Raw genomic sequence first — 24,422 nt, 5'->3', positions numbered from 1 at the left:
TCACATCCTGGGTGACTGAAGATGATGGAGCAGTCAGGCTCCCCAGGGCTGATCAGGCTGACTGGAGGTGGACTGCAGAGGAGAGGAGGGAGGGATGGGTTGTTGGGATGGGACGGGAGGCTTTGGGAGGGGAGAATGTGGCTGGCACTGAGGGGAGGAGGGAGGGATGGGTTGTTGGGATGGGACGAGAGACTCTGGGAGGGGAGAATGTGGCTGGCACTGAGGAGAGGAGGGAGGGATGGGTTGTTGGGATGGGACGGGAGACTCTGGGAGGGGAGAATGTGGCTGGCACTGAGAGGAGGGAGGGATGGGTTGTTGGGATGGGACAGAGACTCTGGGCGGGGAGAATGTGGCTGGCACTTCGTGGAGGCGGGAGGGTTGGGTTGTTGGGATGGGACGGGAGACTCTGGGGGGGGAATATGTGGCTGACTGCTCTTCTGAACTTGCTAACTGCATCCCTCTCCCCCCTCCCACGCCCTCACCACACTCAACTTTCTACTCAAGCTCATCCCTTTACTGTCCGAACCCCTTACGCACGAGTTAACCAGCATCTTCACTCTTTCATCCCTCACGCTGGTAATCTCTGGAACAATCTTCGTTCATCTCCGTTTCCTCCTGCTTATGACGAATTCTTTCAAGAGGAGGGTATCGGGACACCTCTCCTCCCGAAATTGACCTCTCTTTGGCCACCCCTCTGAACGCTTTTCTATAGGGGCAGTGAGTTGTGGGCTTTCTTTCATTACTATCTCCTTTTTTGCCCTTGAGCCGTTTCCTTTGCTGTAGAAAAAATAATCACACTGCGGATTTCTTTCCCTTCAGGACTCATGTGAAGGGAGGAGAACATACAGCAACAAGACACAAGGAGCAGGTTCACAGGAAACAAAGAAGTTCAGCCGCAGCTCTCACACTTGGAGCTGAAGAAGAGAAAGATCTTGCCGATTGGTATAAGGAGAACGAATTCTTATACAACAGTGAGAAGGCTGACTTTAAAACCAAAATAAAAGCAAGAGCCTTTCAAGTAAAGGCTGAACAGCTGTGCATCTGCAAACCAAGATCAACTCTGAGAGATAGAGTCAGGAGGAAAAAAACAAGCCCTCTGGTGGTCTCACACACAGGAGATGTGTATCATGAAGAACTATGGCTTCATTGCCAAGTACATACACGAGGAAGGTCGCAGAAGGCAAGTGGCCAAGCACTGCCCACCAAGTGAAGAATATGGCTGCTGAAACATGGCTCATGAAACAGCAGCCATCAAGAGTGACTCTGAACTCGTGTTTCATGAGGGGAAACAAATGGACCCAGCCACTTGGAAGAGATTCGAGCTAATTGATAAATAAATATATATATATATATATATATATATATATATATATATATATATATATATATATATATATATATATATATATATATATATATATATATATATATATATATATATATATATATATATATATATATATATATATATATATATATATATATATATATATATATATATATATATATATATATATATATATGTATGGATTTGAAGAGCCTCAGCAGGAGGGCCAGCTGCACGTCATCTCATCCTTCCTCAGCACCAAGCTAAGTATACCGTGTATCGTTAGTGTAGCCAGGTCAGATTAGGTTCTGTAGGCGCACGGAGACGCGCTAGGTCAGTTTGTGTGTGTGTGGTGGAGTTTTCTGTTCTTTGGTTGTAATAAAGTTGTGCATAGTTGTACACACCTTACCAGTTAACCTTTGTGTACACTGAGGGTCCTTGCCAGACCCATAAGGAGATATAATTAAGAACAATACAGATGATTTGAGGTCCTTTGTGTGTGTCGTGGTCACCACGAGGCTTCCTACAGAGATCAAGCTCCGTGTTGGGAGGCCTGTACGAACACAGAGGAAGCCAGGTAAGTCGTGCTTACTACACTTTTGCCAGTAGTGCACCTCTTCGTGTCTCTTGACGCACCACAGGGATCATCCCTTGCTGGCTAGTTTCACCTTTTGAGCTCACACACTGTTTAATCAAAATTTTCTCCCTTAACACTACGGCTATATTGCCAAGTACATGAGGAAGGTCTCAGAAGGCAAGCAGCCAAGCATTGCCCACCAAGTGAAGAATATGGATGGGTTGTTGGGATGGGACGGGAGACTTTGGGAGGGGAGAATGTGCCTGGCACTGAGAGGAGGGAGGGATGGGTTGTTGGGTGGGGAGGGAGTCTCTTGGAGGGAGGTTAGGGTGCCATGAGGAAAGGTCCCCAAGGAAGAGGGTGTCTCCAGGCTCTGTTTCTCAGCTGGCCTGTCGTGGTGTTTGGGGAGCCTGCGGAGATAAATAAACTATGATGGTCTCCATGGTCACATTAGTTTTGCAAGAGCCCATTAACCCTTTGACTGTGGATTTCCTCCAAGAAGACCTCACCAAGCTACAGGAATGGAGCAAAAAGTGTCTGCTACAATTCAATGAAGAAAAATGTAGAGTTCTGCACCTTGGGAGTGGATGTCCAGCACACCAATATCACATGGGAAACACTCCACTATCCACCACAGAGCCAGAGAAAAACGTGGGAGTATAGGTTATCAGGCTATCAGTGAAGGCAAAATCCTGACAATCGCAGTGGAGGTTAAAACATCAAGTGTATGACAAGAGCAGTGGTTTCAATAGCTATTTCCTCCAACAATAAAACCCTTAGGAATAATGATAAGCCAGAACAAATACCTTTGGGAAGCCCTGTGGAGGCGGAGGCAGAAAAATGTGAAGACAACCACCCGGGAGCAAGGAGACCACCACTGTCAGGGGAAAGCAGGGACCTGAAAAATAAAAAAATATCAGGGAAAGAAAATCAAAGGAAAGGACAGTAGAAAAAGAGAAAGGAAGGAAACTGGTTGGCATTATAAGACACTTCGGCTAAACACATCAGCTATTTCTAAAGGTCAAAGAGTGGGTCAGTCAGGCTCCAATGAGTGTTTCTTTAGATTCATGAAAGGGTCAAACTACCACCAGGGTTATAAAACTACCCCTGGAAATGCCCACAACTCCTAGGAAAGCCTTTTCAAATCTGTGTTTCTTCAGGTTCATGGTACAGAAGAAGGGTCACACTACCACCAGGGTCACAAAACTACCCCTGGAAATGCCCACGACTCCTAGGAAAGTCTTGTCAAATATGTGTTCTTGGGCGGGGAAATGTCTTATAATACAAACAAACATTCCTAATTCACACTCACCACCCCTAAAAATCCTGGGTCACCCAGCCAGCCATCACTAAATGGTTGACATTTCAATGCCTGTTGTGCACCTGCCGCAAAATATCGTGCAGAGGCTCAACTTGCTTGGTGACCACTCAGTGGTCACCAACATCACAAGTGGACAAACTACAACAAAAACAGGCAAATGAATGTTTTCCCTGCTGTGTATTCCCCCAGCATGCATGCTTATTGAACAGCAGAGCAACTTATTTCTGCCAGGAGGTATTTCTCTCAACACTGAAACACGCATAGTGGACTGCCACTGCCACGTCCCGTCCTGCGTTAGGTATTTCCGGTGCCCACACTGCGTGCCCAATAAATTCAAACTAACTAAACCTAACTCTAGGTATGCCATTTGTTATGTATTTGTCTGTCTGTATGGTCAAGCAGATAAAGTTCAGTATTTTAAAACTGTAGTGAGTGCATTTTTTCAGCAAACCACAAAACCAGAACATAAAATTATGTTTGTCAAGGGTTGCCCTGAAATATGTGCAAAATACGCGTCATAACGTCCCTTCCCCCTTCCTCCTGCCTTCACCAGCAGCATCTGTCAGTCATGGCAGGCCAGAGAAATTTTAGGGTTGCCACCTGTTCCTTAAAACATGGATTCATTCTGTACTGGAGAATGGGATGTTGCATTCCTTATATTTTAAAGCTCAAGGTGGCAGCCCTGACTGAGACTCTATTCCCATTGTTTTCCACTTTGAGCACTCTTGTCTTGCAGCGAACAAAGGGAACCCACACTCACGTCTTTGACCAGTACAAAGAGATTCGCCAGTCCTCGTCGAGAGACTGACTTGGTCGGCTAGGCTGACGTCAGGGGACAGAGTAGTCTATCGGCATCCATCCCTACCCTCCATGAGCCATCACCCGGCAAGGGTCTGTGGTCCCTTCTCGGAGGGAAGTACACGCTTGACAGCCTCCATATAGTCTGTGTCCCCACTGTGAGGTGGCTAGAAAAATATGTATATAAAGGAAAAAAAATAAATAAATAAATAAAAAATAAATAAATAATGCGTCATATCAGCATTCAAAAAACTTTTGGATTTCTGAATTCTGGATGAAGGATTCTCCAGCTGTATTGTTGCAATGTTTGGAGAGCCCCTGTTGGTGCTGGGACAAGAGTTATGAACAGGTTTGTGTGTACCATACCAAGGACAGACAACATCCCCACAACTTATTATTATCATTAATACAGCCCCTAGTGTGAGGACGCATAGTGGACATGGCTGTTGTACATTCACCCACAGATACTTATCTACTTACACTCCTATATTCATGTCTATTCCTGTACAGCTTGCACGGATGACTTCTGCGCCAGAGCCCGCACATGGAGATATGCCGTGCAACTTCATATCTAACTCCCATACCATCATTACAAGGCAAGAGTGTGTGTCTGGCAGTGACTTACATCTGCACTGGTGTGAGGGAAAGAGGTTCCCCCTCCCTCCCTCCTGTGGGGATTGACAGTGTGTATTGCCTTGAACAATTCATCCTGAAATTTCCCCCATATCCTTGTGTTTCTAGCCATTGTTGCTGGATTACATAAGGGATGGAAAACATAGAGGAGGCAAAACAATCTGATCTTTACATGGATGAGCAAAATGAAGCCTCCTCTTCCTTTGGAGGTCACTTATCAGTGACTTCTTCTGCCATAACACCTGCAGCCAAGGTCACGTTGCAGTTTCTTGCACTGTACGGAGCGACACATCACCAGGGAGTGTGTGGGTTTGTTCTCTCAGTTTCTTGGTTCTAAGGTGAGGAGTGACATCAAGCCATCTATCGTCGTAACACGTTCCTGCTTCTGTAATTTTTTTTCCCTTGGTTGTTGAGTGTCCACTTTCAGCCGGCCTTAAATCAGCGGGTCAAGTTTCTCACTGTTCAGTCCTTTTAGCTTGAAAGTTTCCTTACTTTTGTGTCCAGCAATGTAAAGATCAGAGACTGCTGCCTCCTGGATGTCTTCCAGCTGTTACGTAATCCAGAAAAAATGGGCGAAAACACCAGGATGTGGCTAAAGTTCAGGCTGAATTGTTCAAGACCATGCAAACTCAAGCCCCTGGAGGGAGGGAGACCCTCCTTCCCTCACACCAGTGAGTGGAGAAAAAGATGTAGCAAGTCACTGCCTCTAAGTTCATGCCTCTTGCATCCTAATGATGGCATGGTGCGCGGCATATCTCTGAGCATGGACTTCGGTGCAAAAGTCAAGTCATCTGTGCGTGGAAGCTGTAAAGACACTTTCATTCGCGCAAAAAAACTGCAAGTTTACTTACAAAATTGTATCATGGCATCATTTGATGTAAAATCCCTATTTACAAATATTCCTCTCAATGAAACTGTTGATATCTGTTGTGAAAATATTTTTAGGAAATGTGCAAACCACCAAACTGCTACGAGGTGTGTGCTGGGAACTAACATCAAGGAGACTCAGCTGTGAATGGAAAAAAAGAAGACCAAGAATTTAACACAAAAGAAACAACTGCAGGATGAAAATTACTTTTTTTTTTTTTTTTTACAGCAAAGGAGACAGTTCAAGGGCACACAAAAAGCAAACATTAATAAAAAAAAAAGCCCACTACTCACTGCTCCTAAAAAGAATCCAAAGAGGTGGCCGAAAGATAGGTCAGTTTCGGGAGGAGAGGTGTCCTGATACCCTCCTCTTGAAAGAGTTTAAGTCGTAGGCAGGAGGAAATACAGATGAAGGAAGAGTGTTCCAGAGTTTACCAGCGTGAGGGATGAAAGAGTGAAGATGCTGGTTAACTCTTGCATAAGGGGTTTGGACAGTATAGGGATGAGTATGAGTAGAAAGTCGAGTGCAGCGGGGCCGCGGGAGGGGGGGAGGCATGCAGTTAGCAAGTTCAGAAGAGCAGTCAGCGTGGAAATATCGATAGAAGATAGAAAGAGAGGCAACATTGCGGCGGAATTTAAGAGGTAGAAGACTATCAGTATGAGGAGGAGAGCTGATGAGACGAAGACCCTTAGCCTCCACTCTGTCCAGAAGAGCTGTGTGAGTGGAGCCCCCCCACACAAGATGCATACTCCATACGAGGGCGGACAAGGCCCCTGTATATGGACAGCAACTGTGCAGGGGAGAAGAACTGGCGGAGACGGTACAGAACGCCCAACCTCGAGGAAGGTGATTTAGTAAGAGATGAGATATGAAGTTTCCAGTTGAGATTTTGAGTTAAGGATAGACCGAGAATGTTTAGTGTTGAGGAAGGTGATAGCTGGGTGTTGTCAAAGAACAGGGGATAGTTGTTTGGAAGATTGTGTCGAGTGGATAGGCGGAGAAACTGTGTTTTGAGGCGTTGAAGGACACCAGGTTCTTGCCCCAATCGGAAATAATAGTAAGGTCTGAGGCTAAGCGTTCTGCAGTCTCCAGCCTTGAGTTGTTAAGTTCCTGAAGGGTGGGTCTTCTATTAAAAGAAGTTGAATAATGCAGAGTGGAATCATCGGCGTAGGAATGGATAGGACAGTTCGTTTTGGAAAGAAGATCATCAATGAACAACAGAAAAAGAGTGGGAGATAGGACAGAACCCTGTGGGACACCACTGTTAATAGATTTAGGGAAGAACAGTGACCGTCTACCACGGCAGAAATAGAACGGTCAGAGAGGAAACTGGAGATAAAGGTACAGAGAAGGATAGAAACCGTAGGAGGGTAGTTTAGAAAGCAAAGATTTATGCCAGACTCTCAAAAGCTTTTGATATGTCCAGCGCAATAGCAAAAGTTTCACCGAAACGGCTAAGAGAGGATGACCAAGAGTCAGTTAAGAAGCTAGGAGATCACCAGTAGAACGCCCTTGCGGAACCCATACTGGCGATCAGATAGAAGGTCAGAAGTGGAAAGGTGCTTTTGAATCTTCCGGTTAATTGATTCAAAAGCTTCAGAAAACAAGAGAGTAAAGCAATAGGACAGTAGTTTGAAGGATGAGAGCGGTCACCCCTCTTAGGCGCAGGCTATATGTAGGTGTACTTCCAGCAAGAAGGAAAGGTAGATGTTGACAGGCAGAGCCGAAAGAGTTTGACCAGGCAGGGTGACAGCACGGAGGCACAGTTTTTAAGGACAATAGGAGGCACTCCATCAGGTCCATAAGCCTTCTGAGGATTGAGGCCAGAGAGGGCATAGAAAACATCATTTTGAAGAACCTTTATAACAGGCATAAAGGAGTCAGAGGGGGATGAGTAGGATGAATATGCCCAGAATCGTTCAGAATGGAGTTTTTATAAAAGTTTGAGAGAAGAGTTCAGCCTTAGAGATAGATGAGACGGCAGTGTTGCCGTCAGGACTGAGGAGTGGAGGGAAAGATGAAGAAGTGAAGTTGGAGGAGATGTTTTTGGCTAGATGCCAGAAGTCACGGGAAGAGTTAGAGAAAGCAAGGTTTTGACATTTTCTATTAATGAAAGAATTTTTGGTTAGTCGGAGAATAGATTTGGCATGATTTCGGGCAGAAATGTAAAGTTCATAATTAGCATTAGTTTGAAGGCTCTGGTATCTTTTGTGAGCTACCTCTCTAACACTGACAGCACGAGAACAAGCGTGATTAAACCAAGGCTTTTTTGCGTGAGGAGTAATGAAAGAACGAGGAATGTATGCCTTCATTCCAGAGACAATCACCTCTGTGATGCGCTGAGCACACACAGAGGGGTCTCTGTCCTGGAAGCAATAATCATTCCACGGGAAATCGGAAAAGTACATCCTCAGGTCGTCCCACCGAGCTGAAGCAAAATGCCAGAAGCATCGCCTCTTCGGTGGGTCCAGAGGGTGTACAGGAGCGATAGGACAGGATGCAGAAATAAGATTGTGATCGGAGGAGCCCAACGGAGAGAACAGTTTGACAGAATAAGCAGAAGGGTTTTAGGTAAGGAAGAGGTCTAGAATGTTGGGCCGATCTCCAAGACGGTCGGGAATACGTGTAGGGTGCTGGACCAACTGCTCTAGGTCGTTGAGGATAGCAAAGTTGTAGGCTTGTTCACCAGGATGGTCAGTGAAAGAGGATGAAAGCCAAAGCTGGTGGTGAACATTGAAATCTCCTAAGATGGAGATTTCAGCGAAGGGAACAAGGAATTACTGATGAAGTTAACAACACTCACCAATTGTTTCCTGTGTCCCCCCTTCATCCTTCTCCTCTTGTTCTTCTTCCTCCTCTTCCTCTTCTTCTTCTTATCTCTGCAAATTAATTTAGGAATTAGAACTGTATAAACATGGATTCTTTTGGAGAATAATAAATTCCTGCAAGAATTTTAATGTTCTTATTTTATGAGAGAGAGAGAGAGAGAGAGAGAGAGAGAGAGAGAGAGAGAGAGAGAGAGAGAGAGAGAGAGAGAGAGAGAGAGAGAGAGAGAGAGAGAGAGAGAGAGAGAGAGAGAGAGAGAGAGAGAGAGAGAGAGAGAGAGAGAGAGAGAGAGAGAGAGAGAGAGAGAGAGAGAGAGAGAGAGAGAGAGAGAGAGAGAGAGAGAGAGAGAGAGAGAGAGATTTACATAGATTTACATAGAAAATCAGACCACACAGACCCCATGGTCCAGACTTGGTGGTCTGTCCTTAAACCTAAGTGATTTTACATTAATCAGAAGACTCCTAAACGTTGCATTTCTGCTCTAGTTGATATTAAGTTGAAGGAAGTGACGGTCGAGCTTATTTTTGAAGGAGTCAATCGTGTTACACTGGACCACTGAAGGTGGAAGCTTATTCCATTCTCGCACTACAACGTTGGTGAAGAAAAATTTGGTGCAATCTGAATTTACTTGTCTACATCTGAGTTTTACGCCATTGTTCCTCGTGCGCAGACTGTCATCGATCATAAACAATGTTGATCTGTCTACATTCGTGAATCCATTAAGTATTTTAAAACATTCGATCAATTTTCCTCGGAGGCGACGTTTCTCAAGAGAGAACATGTTAAGGATAGAAAGCCTTTCTTCGTAGGATTTGTTGCGCAAGGGATCATTTTCGTTGCCCGACGCTGAACACCTTCTAATTTAGCAATATCCTTTGCATGGTGGGGGACCAAAACTGTACCGCATATTCCAAGTGGGGTCTAACTAAACTGTTGTAGAGCGGGAGTATTACATCTTTATTCTTGAATACAAAGTTTCTTTTAATGAAGCCCAACATTCTGTTCGCTTTATTTGCTGCATCGATGCATTGCTGTGAGAATTTGAGGTTTGACGCGATTTTGACCCCAAGTCTTTGACGCATTGAACGCTTTTGAGTTTAACGCCGCGCATTTCGTATTCGAACTTTATTCCTCGTTCCAACTTGAAGGACCTGGCACTTGTCTACGTTAAAGGGCATCTCCATCTATCCGACCAAGCTGAAATTTTGTGCAAATCCTCTTGGAGGCTTTGCCTGTCTTCGTCAGTGAGAACCGAGTTACCAATCTTTGTGTCGTCTGCAAATTTACTAATGCGGTTATTGAGTCCAACATCCACGTCGTTGATGTAAATAATGAAGAGCACTGGGCCAGGACCGAGCCCTGAGGGACGCCACTAGTGACAGGCGCCCACTCTGAGTTAAATCCGTCAATCACTACTCTTTGTTGTCTGTTGCTCAACCAATTCGCGATCCATTGGTTTACTTGACCGTCAATACCTATTTGCTTTAATTTGTAAAGTAATTTATGATGCGGGACTTTATCAAACGCTTTCTGGAAATCAAGATAGACTACGTCCAGTGATTTGGTTACGTCATAAACTGTGAAGAGGTCGTTATAAAAGGTTAATAGGTTTGATAAGCAGGATCTTTTGTTTCGAAGCCATGTTGCGAGTCCCCAATCAATGAGTGGCTTTCAAGGTAACTCACAATTTTGTCTCTACTTATGCCCTCAAGTAGCTTACCTACAACCGAAGTTAGACTAATGGGCCTGTAATTACCTGGTACTTTTTGTCTCCTTTCTTGAAAATCGGTGTCACGTTAGCCTTTTTCCAATCTGAAGGGACGATGCCTTGTCGCAAGGACATATTGAATACGGTTGTGAGGAGGAGAGTATTTCGCTCTTCGTTTCTTTCAGCAGAGTTGGATATACTTTGTCAGGTCCAGGACTTTTATTTGTTTTAAGTGAATGGAGAGCTTTAAGGACTTCATCGGTTGTTATTTCAAAATTAGGCAATGCATGCTCGAGATTTACAATAGTACTGGTGTTGGTGGTAGCGAGAGGAAGACTGTTAGTATTAAACACCGAGGAAAAGTAATTGTTTAAGAGGTTTGCAATGTGTTGGCTGTCAGTCACTAGTGCACCGTCGCTGTTTGTTAAAGGTCCAATACCACTTTTGATCGCCTTTCTGTTGTTTATGTAACTGAAGAAAGATTTCGGGTTATTTTACAGTTGGCTGCAATTTTTTCTTCATGTCTACGCTTTGCCTGACCTACTAGTCTTTTTACTCGTCGCCTGGCATCATTATAGAGTCTAATGTTCTCTGGCGTGCTTTGTTCTTTCTTTAACCTGTAAAACAATTTTCTCTCATTGACTGATTGTTTAATTTCGCTATTAAACCACGGTGGGCTTTTATTAGTGTTAATTCGCTTCTCGCACAAGGGGACGAATGTGTTCTGCTGAGTGAGTAAGTGATTCATAAGGCTTAGCCAGGCTTCCTCTACGTTGCCGTCATCTGATAGTTGTATTTCTGTTAGTTTTTGTCGGATTTCTACGAAGTTAGCTCTTTTGAAATTGGGCACCTTTACTTTATTTTCAGTCACTGATGATTGAGCTTTAATGTCGACGCGCACTAATTTATGATCGCAAGAACCGAGGTGTTCTCCTACCGTGACACTACTGACTAGGTTATCTTGGGTCGTTATAACAAGGTCGAGTATATTATTTTGTCGAGTTGGCTCAGAAACCATTTGGCTTAGATAATTTTCTTCTAGAAATTCGATCATTCTATGTGACTCGCCTTCTGTGCCTGAGAGAGAGAGAGAGAGAGAGTGTGTGTGTGTGTGTGTGTGTGTGCAGTATCTATAGGAACAGATGAGTGTAGTAAAGGTTTAGCATGAGGGCAAGGAGGAGGAGGGGGAGGCCAGTGCTCCACCCAGCCACCCTGACCCTCAAAACTAACAGGGAAACAGGACAAAGGAAATATTAGCTTAGAACATAACCTCCCTTGTCTGTCCTAACCTTCAAAGATTTATTCTATCACAGGGTTTAGACAAGAATTGCTCTGCTCTTTATAATACATGAAGGAGAGAAGGACTGGAGGTGAGGGAGGACAACCTCTTCAAGCCAGTTCCCAGACAGCTCTCTTCCGCAGCATTTAAATCATTCCCTCGTCCTCTGCCTCCTCCTCTCTCATTGCCGTCACCTTCATGTTCTCTTTCTTGACATTTAGGTGTTTGGGGCCCACACTGAACAGGCAGCGTTATTGTCCGCACTCCTCCCTCTCCACCTGTTGAGTGAGAAGTAACGGATGAAAAAAATAACCTGGATCTAAAGTGACTACCTAAGGGTAAAGGTTATAGGGAAGGCTAAGAGTATGTGGTGAGGAAGGAGTTGGCCTTGATGCTGTAAAAACTTGGAAACTAACACAACTACAATTATAAAAAAAGGTGGAAAAACTAAATATCCTAGAGGTTTGAACAGCTACTTCCAAGAATTCCCAATGCTTAACAATGATGATAATGGAAAGTTGGAAAGTTTGGTTTAGTGGGCGCAACATCTGTGGTCATATGCCAGAGAGACAGGAGGGGAAGGAATTATAGAAGGGAACAGACCCCAGGAGACGGGACACAACCCACGATTAATACCTGGTAACCATTCACTGTTGGGTTGACAGGGACGTAGGGTATCAGAAAAGGCGCCCAAATTTTTCCGCTCCGCCCAGGAATCGAACCCGGTTGTGAGCCGAGTGTGCTAACCACTGCACCACGAAGCCCCTGTGATGATGATAGACCAGAACACACATACCTTCCAGAGGAGTTGTGGAGGTACACGGGAGGAGACCAGCTGGAAGACCTGAAGGAGGAGGAAGGCCAGGGAGGAGAGTCTTCCATCGGCAAGGCTGGGAGACTCACAGCCCAACCACCAAAAAGACCTGAAATGAAAGGAAAGCAATCAAGGAGAGAAAACACAAACAAAGGAAAAGACAGTAAAAAAAAGAGGTAAGAAATACCTGAGAGATCAACTAATGAGCCTTGCCCCCCCTGGCGTAAGGCCCCACTGATTGGTGATTGGTTGATATCTTCATGCCAATGCACAGTGGGCCAGAATGGGTGATTAAGGGACAAAAATATTTTCACTGCAGAAAATGTTTATTTTGTCCAAATATGCTTTTTCACTGATAATAAATGAAAAAATTATCTTAAAGTAAGTATCGGTAATTGATTCCGAACATATAAATCTAGTAAGCTTTTCAATCCATTAAACGTAATTAACGTGAATTAATGGGAACTCAAGGTATATAATCGTTTCACCACATTTTGCATATTATACAATAAGAGATGTAAGATTTATAATATAAATACTTCCTCTAAATAGGTTTCTAAATCAAATAAAGTAACTTTTCATGTAGCTGTAGATAAAATTAACTACGGGTATATTAAACACAGGAAGGCTGCTAATCAGTCATAGTGCATGTCTAGAATTATGGTTTATGTCTCCAGATGATGTCTCAGGATCTGTAACAAGGAGCTTGATTTGGTGTTTCAGCTGGTAGACCTTTCTTGTGTACGCTCCACATTTTATTTCTCACTGAGGTTATTAGGGGATCTGATGAGCAAAATAGCCTTCGCATTAAGTCCTCATTTGTTTTTTTACGAGATACCTTACGGCAAAATGACTCTCTGAGCTTTTTGAAGTCTTTATTCTTTGCTTCTTGTGCTTCTTCGGAATAAAGTCCAACTGGTAGGTTAAACTGTTCTATTACTGAAGCTCCATGAATAAGGATCCTATGCAAGCTTTGAGGCATGTAATACCAGTTGTACTCTTCCATATATTTCAGCAGTATTGACGCAGAAGGACTTGAATGCTGCAATGTTGACTGATTGGTGGCCTCTAATACTTTTATCGAGTTTTTAGAGGCAGGAGCGATGGCTAGAGGGCGGCAGAAGAGAAAGGAATGTATGAGACTGGTGTCTATAAATGTGAATGGTTTAGGTGGTGAGGAAAAGAGGAGAGTGATGATTGAAAATTTTGTAAATGGTAGAGTGGATGTGTTGGGAGTGAGCGAAACACATATTCGAGGAACTGGTGTGAGTGACGGTAGAGAGGGTACGTGGGAGGGTGTGCCTGGGGGGGTTGTATGGACGGGGATAGATGAGAAGTATAGAGGCAGGCGTAAGGAAGGATGTGCTATTGTGATGTCTGAAAGAGTGTGGAATGGTGTGACTGATTATGGTTGGAAGGGATCAGGAATTGTGTGGATGAAAGGAAAAGTAGGTTTAGAAAAGTATGCATGGGTGTGTATTTATGCACCAGTAAATGTGAAAAGTAAAAAAGGACTGAGAGAAAGGGAAGCTTTTTGGGAGGAAGTGAATGCATGTTTGAAGAGTTTTGAGAAAGAAAGGAAACTTATTATGATGGAAGATATGAATGCTAAAGTGGGTGATGAATGTGTGATGGATATGGTGCAAAGACTTACAGAAGAGAAAATCAGTGAAGAGCAAGGAGGCTTCAGGAAGGGAAGGGGATGTGTGGATCAGATATTTGCCTTCAGGATGGTACTAGAAAAAATAATAGCAAAAGGAAAGAAACTATACGCTGCCTTCATGGATTTGGAAAAAGCTTATGACAGAGTCGATTGGATGGCATTGTGGGATGTTTTAAAGATTTATGGTGTGGGAGGAAAACTGCTTAGTGCAATAAAGTCTTTCTATGAGGATGCATCTGCATGTGTCAAAATTACCGGAGAAACAAGTGAACATTTTGAGATAAAAGTGGGCTTAAGACAAGGGTGTCACCATGGTTATTCAATATTTATATGGATGGTGTTATTAGAGGAATGAAGGGCAAAGTTGGAGAAGTTGGAGTAAGACTGTTCGATGAGGGAAGGAAGTGGGTACTGAATTCAGTACTATTTGCTGATGACACGGTGCTCATTGCAGAAAATGAAAGTGACCTACAAAATTTGGTCAGTGTTTTTGATAGTGTCTGTAACAGGAGAAAGCTGAAAGTAAATGTCAACAAAAGTAAAGTGATGGTTTGTGAGCGAAGTAGAAGTGAGGTTGTAGATTTTGTATGCCCATATAGAGTGGGAATTGAATGTGAAAAAGAATGCAAAATAATTTTGAATGGTGAAGAAATGGAGGAGGTCAATGAGTTTAAGTACCTTGGATCAGTTATGTGTAAGCATGGTGGTATGGAGGGAGAGATAAGAGAAAGGGCATTGCAAGGAAGAAGGGTGGTAGGGTCTTTGGGACGAATCATGAATGGCAGAAGTGTGAGCATGGAGGTAAAGAGGGATTTGAGAAATACAATAATAGTACCAACCCTCACATATGCAAGTGAAATGTGGGCCTGGAATGAAAGTCAGAGGTCTAGAGTGCAGGCAGTGGAAATGAGTTATTTGAGGAGTGCATATGGTGTGAGTAGAATGGAGGGAATGAGTAATGAAAGTGTGTATGAACATTTTGGAATGTGTCACAGGGGTGAAGGGAAGAAGTGTGGAGTGGTGGAAGAAGTGAAGCGAACTGTTGAAACCCTTGCTGTCATAATACACTAAATGCTTTCAACACATTTAGTCTTGATCAACACTGCCGTGGGTGATGTGTCTATTGTGGGCTGTTTTTTGAAGGTGCGCTGACTTGGTTTTGTTGATCTTCTTAAATCATTTCTCATGACTGGGTTTTTGACATGTTGGCCGTGAGAATATGACACTTGTAACTAACTAATGTGGCCTCAGAGATGAAATTGTGGAGCCAAACTAGACACCTAACTTAGCCCTTATAAGTTTTCGTTTCTGTGCTCATTTGTAAAATCGTGTCTCGCTGGCTTGAGTCAGATTTTTATCACGCCAAAATATTTTGTTTCTTAGGTATTTTCCTCCCTAAACCTTGCATTTATCATTATGCATAGTATAGCAATGACTTTGTTATTGTTGTAGTTTTTATGAATCATTAAAAAATAATATTAATGCCTCGGAGCATTTATGGACATGGAATAAAGTGTGCATAAACAATTTTTTACTCAACTTATGTTCCTGCCTCCATAAATAAACATTTTGTAAGCCAACTTTTCAAGGCAGCAGAAGCATTGATAACAGCAGAATCTCATCAGGATCCTTATGCTTCCTTCACATTTCCAGTACCACAATTAGCACCATGAATCATTTGTGCGATATTGAAAGGCCTCCGTGCCATTATGTACTTAAAAAAATATATGATACTGACAGTAAAGAGAATAAAATAAGAATTACTCTCCATCCAGTCAGTGTATTGCACTGTATAACACTGTTATCACTATTGTGTGGTCGGCCGTATGGCCGCGACCAGCACCACAAAGGTTTACAGCCCACAGCAGCCAGACGCACCATCTGACTCATGAGTGAGGGAGACAAAAACTGCCTTTCTTTATGCCTCACCGCGCAGGTGGAGAGGGCTGCTAATTACCTAATTTGGGAGAGTGAGGAAACTTACACTCAACCAAAAAATGATGCCATTGCACAGTGGGCCAGCATGTGGAAAAAATTCTAATTTTGACTTTTCCCAATCACTCTAAAAGTCATAAAAATAAAAAATACACATGTCAGAGACAATGGAATGCTATGTTACAGGTAGCATGCCATTCAACTCATATACAGGTTGAAACATGATCCAACGTGTGCTGTGGAAAGGGGACGGCTTTCACCAGCAAAGACTAGTCATTGTTTCTTTAGCTACTGTTCGTGACAGGGTGTTGTTGGCATTATCCATTCTTTTAACACTTCTTTTATGTGCACATTTACATATGCTGAGGTGCTTGTTTAATATAATTGTGCTCTATAAGTGGGTTATAAATATTCTGAGAAAAAAATATTGAGAAGTTAAAATACTGTCATGTATGTAAAGGTTCTTTAGAGGGGACAAAAAATTGCAAAGCTTTGCAAAGATTGGCACTGGTGTCAAATGTTAGGCAGTTCTGTCGTAAATAATATCACAAGATATTTTTTGCTACTGGCTGTGACTTTTACATAGTACATAGAGAACAGTTGGTGACGTCTGTGTTTCATGCCGTGCCACGCGGGCGCTGCGCCAAGTAAAAAAAAAAAAAAAAAAGAAAAGTCACCCTTTACCTTTATTTTTCTGTTACACGCTAAAAAAAACTAAATGTTACGTTTAAGGCTGCGTTTACACCAAGCACGTCGCGTCCCGTCACGTCACGTCACGTCACGTCAAGTCATGAATCGCCACCCCAGTTTAACACTGATTTGTATGGATATTTGAAAAATGCGTTTACACCGGTTCCGTCCAGTCACGTCACGTCACGCCGCGTCGCGTCGCGTCAAGTCAATATATAGAGCTGGTTCTATTTTTCACCTGACGTGACGTGACGTGACGGGACGCGACGTGCTTGGTGTAAACGCAGCCTATAAGCATTAATATGATATTTTCTTTTTCAGATATCCAATATTTTCTAGAACAGAAATGAGTATTGATAATGAATATCTATTTAATGAATAAATAAAGACTGGGTATACACATAGTTTCAGTGATGGAAAATTACATGGTTTCTTACTTGGAAAGATCAAAGACATTGTAAGTGATAACACTATAGCAGAAAATGTTGTGACTAACTTTCTTAAGGATTTGAAAATCAGGTGTAAACGAGCTAGCAGAAACCTAAATTATATGTTGAGTAGGAACAAAGACTGGCTGGCCACCAAAGTGTATCAAAGTACACCTGATGAAACACGTGCAAAATGCCGAGGAAGACCCAGGCCTGAAAGTTTTCAAGACTCGTCAGAAAAAAACAAAGAGAAGAAAAACTGAAGAGCTCACAAACACAACTCCCCAGAGGCTTGTATTTGCAACATCCAGAGTTCTCAGAATGAAAGGACAGCCACAGTTGGCGAAGTCGTTAGCCCAAGTTAACTTTGAAAGCCCATCAACTTCATCATATAACACTGAATGCTCCTTTTCTCCAAGTGAAGCATTGTCATTGATCTTAGACCGTGGTCTTTCAAAGAGAAGCTACCAAAATCTGAGAAACAGTACACTGGAAAAGAAATAAAAAATCTTTCCCTCCTACAACAATGTTCGATTGGCCAAAGAAGACTGCTTACCTTCTCCTCCCGAAGAATGGCTAGTTACTGACGGTTCTGCTGAAGTTACCTTGCAAGACCTTTTGGACCATACAACAAGGAGAATATTTGAGCGAGTTGCGGTCAATCACGAGGTTAATGAATATAGGTTAATTTGCAAGATGGGACGTGATGGCACAACTGACCTGAGCATTTACAAGCAGATACGGAGTGATAACCAAGAACAAAATGTTGTGTCTGAATCCTGTTTCTTTGTCACTTGTTTGGTGCCTCTACAACTTAGTGGAAAAACAGAAGCTAATGAGAAAGTCCTTGTATGGAAGAATAATAAACCTTCATCACCATTTTATTGTAGACCTACACGATTCAAGTTTGTCAAGGAAACCTCAGAAGTTTTAGTTGAGGAAGAGAAATTCCTAAAAGAAGCAATATGTCAACTTAGACCAACACAAATAAATAATGGCGCAAGTGTCATTCATGAGGTGAACTTGACAATGATTGATGTAAAAGTGGCATCCTCTTTATCACTCGCCAACTCAGTGCAATGTTGTCCTCTGTGCGGGGCATCTCCAAAGCAAATGAATGACATAGAAAATGTCTCAGAGCGGTCTATGTCCAAGGATGGAATGACATGGATTATCAACTTTACATGCCTGGATAAGAACTATGGAATGCTGCTTACATCTATCCTACAAGTTACCTGTAAAGAAATGGCAAGGAAGAACACAAGAAGAAAAGGAAGCAGTTCAAAAGCAGAAATCTAAAATACAGAAAGCCTTTCGTTGTCAAACAGGATTAGTTGTCGACATGCCAAAACAGTCTGGCTCTGGTACATCAAATGATGGAAATACTGCAAGAAGATTTTTCCAACTTGTTGAAATATCAAGTGGAATCCTCGGACTCAAAGTCGAATTACTGAAGAACTTGCACATTATCTTGTGTACTCTATCATCTGGACTCGGTATCAACATTCATTCATTCATTCATTTCATGGACGCCTGCTCCTAGGAGCTCCCACCAGGGGATGTACACGCCAGAAGAGCTTCCATCTTTCTCTATCCAGACACTCCCTCCTTGCCTGCTCAAAGTTTCTCAAAGATCTTTCCCCCCTCTCCCTAACGTACTCTTGCACCCTATCCCTCCATTTCACTGGAGGTCGTCCTCTAGCATTCCCTCCCTCTATCTCACTCACATACACCCTTCTGGGTGAACACGATAGTGTGATCAGAATGCAGTTAAAGCTCGCCATGATGGTTGGGGCGAGTGACATGTTGATATAAACAACCCTGTGTTTTCAATATGTGGAGCTTTATCTGCATTCTGATCACACTATCGTGTTCACGAGAAATTTTCCTACGTCATGTAATAATATATTTCTGCAGTCAATGAACAACTCTTGAAAACAGTGAGCATAAGTAAAACATGTTATCAACATTTTTTTTAACATCTTCACAGTTCAACTCATCGTAATACCATTTTCTTATTTGTTTTGTCGAGTTTTTGAAATACATCTTGATTCTACAGTCACTGCTGAGTCTGATGGTGTCAACCAAAACTGGCTAGCTCGTATATGAGGTGAGCTATGGCATATAATAAAGAAACATGTCTCACTCCAGCATGCAAGATGTGGTCCGACATGAGTGTTAGCGGGAGAGCGGAGCAGCCAATCACCTGCAAGCTTACCAACCTGCCTAGGCGCCTAGCTTAAGTGAACAGACTATAATGCTGTATATTCCAGTCTTGGACGTATCATCGATGTTATTAGTTTCTTCACCATTTCTTCATTTAACTTTGTAAATGGTGCTTTTATGTTTCTAAGAAGATTGTATGTTTCCCCAGTTATCCGGTCTATGTTTTCCAAAGGATAACTTGTCTGTTATGATCACTCCCAGATCTTTTTCTTTAGTGTTTTTCATGATTCTTTCATTACTCAGAGAGTAGTTTCCCGATATTCGTCTACTGCTCTTACCAAACTCCATCACACTACACTTCTCTGTATTGAATGTCATTTCCCTTTTGCGTGACCATTCGCTTATTCTGTCGAGATCTTGGCTCAGGGCTACACAGTCTTCTTCATTAGCCACCCTTCTCATTATTTTAGCATCATCAGCAAACATATTCATATAGCTAGTCACCCCTTCTGTCATGTCATTAATATAAGTTACAAACATAATCGGAGCCAACACTGATCCTTGGGGGACTCCACTCGTGACTTCCATCCAGCTTGATTTATTGTTTCTAATTACTGTTCTCATTTCTCTCTTCGTCAAAAAGTCCACAATCCAATCCAATATTGAACCACCCAGACCTCCAACATGATTAAGTTTCCATATTAATCGCTTGTGTGGTACTTTATCAAACGCCTTCTTTAAGTCCAGATACACACAATCTGCCCAACCATCTCTTTTCTGTATTATATCAATTACTCTTGAATAGAAGCTGATCAGATTAGTTACACAAGACCGTCCTCCTCTGAATCCGAATTGGTTATTTGTTAATGTACCGTTTTCTTCTAAATACTCCACCCATCTGTTTTTTTTTAATAATTTTCTCACACATCTTTGCTACTACACTTGTTAACGACACTGGCCTATAGTTGAACGGGTCTTCCTTACTTCCTCCTTTATGTATTGGGACGATGTTAGCCCTCTTCCAGTCTAGTGAGACATTAATCAAGTTGCTCAACTTTTCAGCTATTTGCTGGTTACACTCTTTTAGCACCCAGTTTGATATACCATCTGGTCCTGCTGATTTCCTCGCATCCAATTCTTCCAATAATTTTCTAACTTCATCTGCTGATGTTTGTATTCTCTCCAGACCCATGCACTCTATTCCCCGGCACTGCATCTACACCTTCAAACTCACTCTCCCTTGTGAACACTGTTTGCAAACAGTTATTCATCACTTCTACTATTTCACGTATACTATCAAAAGTTTCACCATTAACTTTAACTTTCTGAATCTCATCTCTATTTCTCAACTTTCCATTTATGAACTTATAAAACAGTTTTGGCTGGTCTTTGCACTTATCTACAATATTTTTCTCAAAACTCCTCTTTTCTTCTCTTCTTACTTTGACATAAACATTCCTCTTCCTTTTGTACTCATTCCATAGATCCATCCTCCAATTTTTTCTCCATTTGATCAATGCCTTAATTCTCCTTTTCCAGCTTGGCGTCTACACACTTTCTGTTGTACCACTCTTCTCTTGATGTCTGGCCTTCTTTCATCCTTGGTACCCACTTTTCCACTCCTTCGTTGTAAATCCGTAGAAAGATAGCTCATTTTTCCTCCACATTTTCAGCCTCAAAAAAGTATCCCATTGTGCTTCCTCAAAATGTTTCCCAAGTTGTTCAAACTTTGCCTTATTAAAGTTAAACTGTTCTTTCCTGTAGTCCTCATTCTTGATTATTTTACCTCCTTCTCGTAATATGTACTCGATAAGTACGTGATCTCTCTTCCCTATATGGCTCCTATAGTTCATCTCCTCTATGGTATCCGGCTCCCTGGTGATTATCAAGTCCGATCTAGATGGCTCGTCTTCTCCTCTGAATCTTGTATAATCCTCCACCCACTGTGTGAGGACGTTATCTATAACCAATTCCAAAACCTTGTTCCCCCATGAAGCCTCACTTCCTTCCGTTGACCAGTTTTCCCATGACACTTCCTTACAATTAAAATCCCCCATTATCAGAATCTTATCCTTCTCCTCCAGCAATCTCCTTAGGCAATCCAATGTGTCTTCCAGCTTCTTCTTGTACAATTCTTCTGTCCATGAACTGTTTTTTGGGGGACGTACACCACTACGATATTTCTGCATCCTCCCCTTTGCAGTCTTATTCCCACACTCAAGACCTCCGCTTCCCCTTCGCCATAGGTGACACCCTCCACTGTCCATTCTTTTTTCAACAATAGCATCACTCCTCCTCCTTGTTTATTTTCTCTATTTCTCATCCATACATTATATTTATCATCCCCTATGTTAAATGCATCTATACTACCAGTCAATTTTGTTTCCGTAATCCCCATAACATCTGTTTTTTCCTCACTCAGGTAATTTCCTATTTTTAACAGTGACGATATTAACCCGGCAGCGTCGGCGGACCCATTTTTGGGCTCCCGCGAGTCGGTCCGCTGAAACGGTGGACCCCGTATGGGGCTCTGCTCAAAACGCCTAATTCGAGCTAATTGTATGCGGTGGCGGCATGGAGCAACCCACCATGCATGCCCTGGGTCATTGTGGTGGGTGATTGATCTTGAGGTGGGCTTATTTGTCATAGGTGATGCTGTAAGGTCATGGCAGACTGAATTAGCTATCCATATAGTAATCATTTGTCAAATTATCTAAAGTAGACAACAAGCGACTCTTCACTAGATGCCACGTGTCACGAGACTGTTTATTTTGTAACAAACACCACCCAAAAAGAATGGAGTTTGAGTATAAATAAATATTTTTAACGGCTTTATGGTTATGAGAGGAGTACTCTGATATACGTTCCATGCTCTTTTCTTAGTCTCAAAATGCAGTGTAATGGTGCCGTTTCTTGGCCACTTCTCGGCTTTCCCATAGCCGAGGCCCACGGGTTAACCCGTTCACATTAGTGTATGCCACCTTCAAGCTGTCTCCTCTTCCCTGCTGTACCCCTTCCTTAGGTCCATGTCTATCACTCTCCAGAAAAAAACTTCCTTTCATCCTCTTCTGATCTTCCTTCATTCTTTTCATTGGCTTGATTCTTCAGTTCTCTTATCGTGTTCCTTTCCTCCACACTTCTGTCCTTTCTTGCCCAGACTTTTTTGTAGGCCTCTGTTCTTGCTAACTTCCATGACTTTCCCCCCACTTCTTCTGCAGCCACTTGAGACCTAAATCTAAGTTTAACAGGTCGTTGGGCTCCTTCTTCATACTTTCCAAACCTGAATACTTCTTCAATCTCTTCTACCAGCTCATGACCTCCTTCCTGAAATGCTTCAATTCCTTGCTCCACTGCCTTCCTTTCCTTCTTTTCCCTTGTGTGTCTGACTGGCATGTGCTCTTCATTAATGCCCACCACTACTACAGACTTCTTTTTTTCAGCGGAGTCCCTCACTATTTCTGGTTATCCTTTTATCACCTTGATCACCTTTTCAGTTATAGCTTCATCCTTAGCCTTGACTTGCTCCTCCACAATTTTCTGAAAGCCAGCATTATTCTTTTCTTGCTCCTCCTTCCAGTCTTTATGCGTTTCCTTTAATTCCTTGACTTTAGCCTCCGCGTCCTCTGCCTATTCTCGTTCAATGTTACCTGCTTGTGCAGGTCATTATACGCATTCTTCCAAACATCCTTCTCTGTCTTCAGAACGTTCACCTCTTTCTTCAGCGTCCCCATTCTATCTCTCATATCCTTCATCTGCCTTTCCAAGTCTGTGAACCTCCTTCTCAACATGCTGTCTCTGTCTCTGGGTCTCTCCATGTCATCCGTGAGGCCCTCAAACTCAAAATCTTGCCTTTTTGCTGCCAGTCTTGTCCTGACCCCTGTGCCCGGCGGTGTACACAATGCCAGCGGGGTCGGCAAGGCCGCCGCCCCCGCCTCCTCCTCGCTCATTTCTCGATGTTGTACACTGTCAACAGCCTTTGTTTCTTCGGGACAGCACGATTGTACCTTAGCACGGCTCCCACCTTAGTAATTCACGTCCAGGATTTAATCCCACGCAGCTGTGATGTGAATTTGGAGCACGTCAGATCAGCTGTGTCAGTCCGCCATCTTGTGTGTGTGTGTGTGTGTGTGTGTGTGTGTAGGAAAATGAACTGTTCTATTACCATTATTATTACTATTATTATTATTATTATTATTATTATTATTATTATTATTATTATTATTATTATTATTATTATTACTATTATTATTATCATCATCATTAGTAAGTATATGACATAAAATCGAAGGCGACTGAGACGAATATGAGTGAAAATGACCTAGAAATGAGTGAGTGGGTTGAAAGTAAGGTGAAAATTAGACTGAAAGTGAGGAAGAGTGATGATGAGTGAGACCAAAAGGTGAGACAGTAAGTGAAGATGAGATGAAAATGACATGAAAGTGAGTGAAAATTACAAAACTGAGTAAGAGTGACTTGAACATGAAATAAGTCATCGTGATGAGTTCGGTGAAAAGGACTGAGGGAAAGTGAGTCAGCGAGGGCGAGACCAAAAAAGTGACGGGCAGTGAGTGAATATATGAGTCAAAAATGGTGAAATGACATGATGAGTGAAAATGACCTGAAAATGACATGAAAGGGAATGTTAGTGACCTGAATATCACATGAAAGTGAAATGAAAGTGACCTAAAAATGACAAGAAACTGAAAGTGACCTGAAAATAGCATGGAAGTGAATGAAAATGACGTGAATATGAGAAACATGAGAAGGTGACTCAAAAGAAGAATCTTAAGTGAGTGAAAATGAGATTAAAGAAAATGAGGAAAAATGTTGTCAAGTGAAAATAAGAGAGAGAGAGAGAGAGAGAGAGAGAGAGAGAGAGAGAGAGAGAGAGAGAGAGAGAGAGAGAGAGAGAGAGAGAGAGAGAGAGAGAGAGAGAGAGAGAGAGAGAGAGAGAGAGAGACGCAAGAGAGAAACAACTCAGGTGTTGGCAACGGGTCCCAGGTGTGTGTGTGTGTGTGTGTGTGTGTGTGTGTGTGTGTGTGTGTGTGTGTGTGTGTGTGTGTGTGTAACTGATTTGAAATTATCTAAACCTCCTAGCTCTTCTTCTTCTTCTTCTTCTTCTTTATCGTTTTTATCTTTTTATTTTCTTTCTTTGTCTTTCTCTCCTCCATTTTCTCATTTCCTCCTCTCACTTTTTACTCTTCCTCCTCCTATACTCCTCTTCCCCCCTCCTCCTCCTCCTCCCTCTCTTCCTCCCTTCCCCTGCTGCTCTTCCTCCTCCATTTATTATTTGATATCTTCCTCTTCCCCCTTCTTTCTCTCTTCCATCTCTCACTTTTTATACTTTTCTCCCCTTCTCCTTCCTTCTCCTCCCCGTTCCTTCTTTAAT

At 42.5% G+C, this 24,422-nt stretch overlaps 1 long non-coding RNA gene across 1 annotated transcript; it reads right to left on the bottom strand.

Annotated features, from left to right (window-relative positions):
* Positions 1-1,579: 1,579 nt before the first annotated feature.
* LOC126993361 (uncharacterized) lies at positions 1,580-12,279 on the bottom strand. The gene is made up of 5 exons (XR_007747705.1): positions 12,134-12,279; positions 11,444-11,615; positions 8,328-8,403; positions 2,711-2,802; positions 1,580-2,314 (listed from the first exon to the last, which is right to left on the bottom strand). It is a non-coding gene; the product is annotated as an uncharacterized LOC126993361 (long non-coding RNA).
* Positions 12,280-24,422: the final 12,143 nt, after the last annotated feature.

Source organism: Eriocheir sinensis, unplaced genomic scaffold, assembly GCF_024679095.1.
Source record: "Eriocheir sinensis breed Jianghai 21 unplaced genomic scaffold, ASM2467909v1 Scaffold605, whole genome shotgun sequence".
Classification (NCBI taxonomy): Eukaryota; Metazoa; Arthropoda; class Malacostraca; order Decapoda; family Varunidae; genus Eriocheir; species Eriocheir sinensis.
Note: the sequence above shows the minus strand (reverse complement) of the source record. Positions and strands in the feature narration are given on the sequence as shown.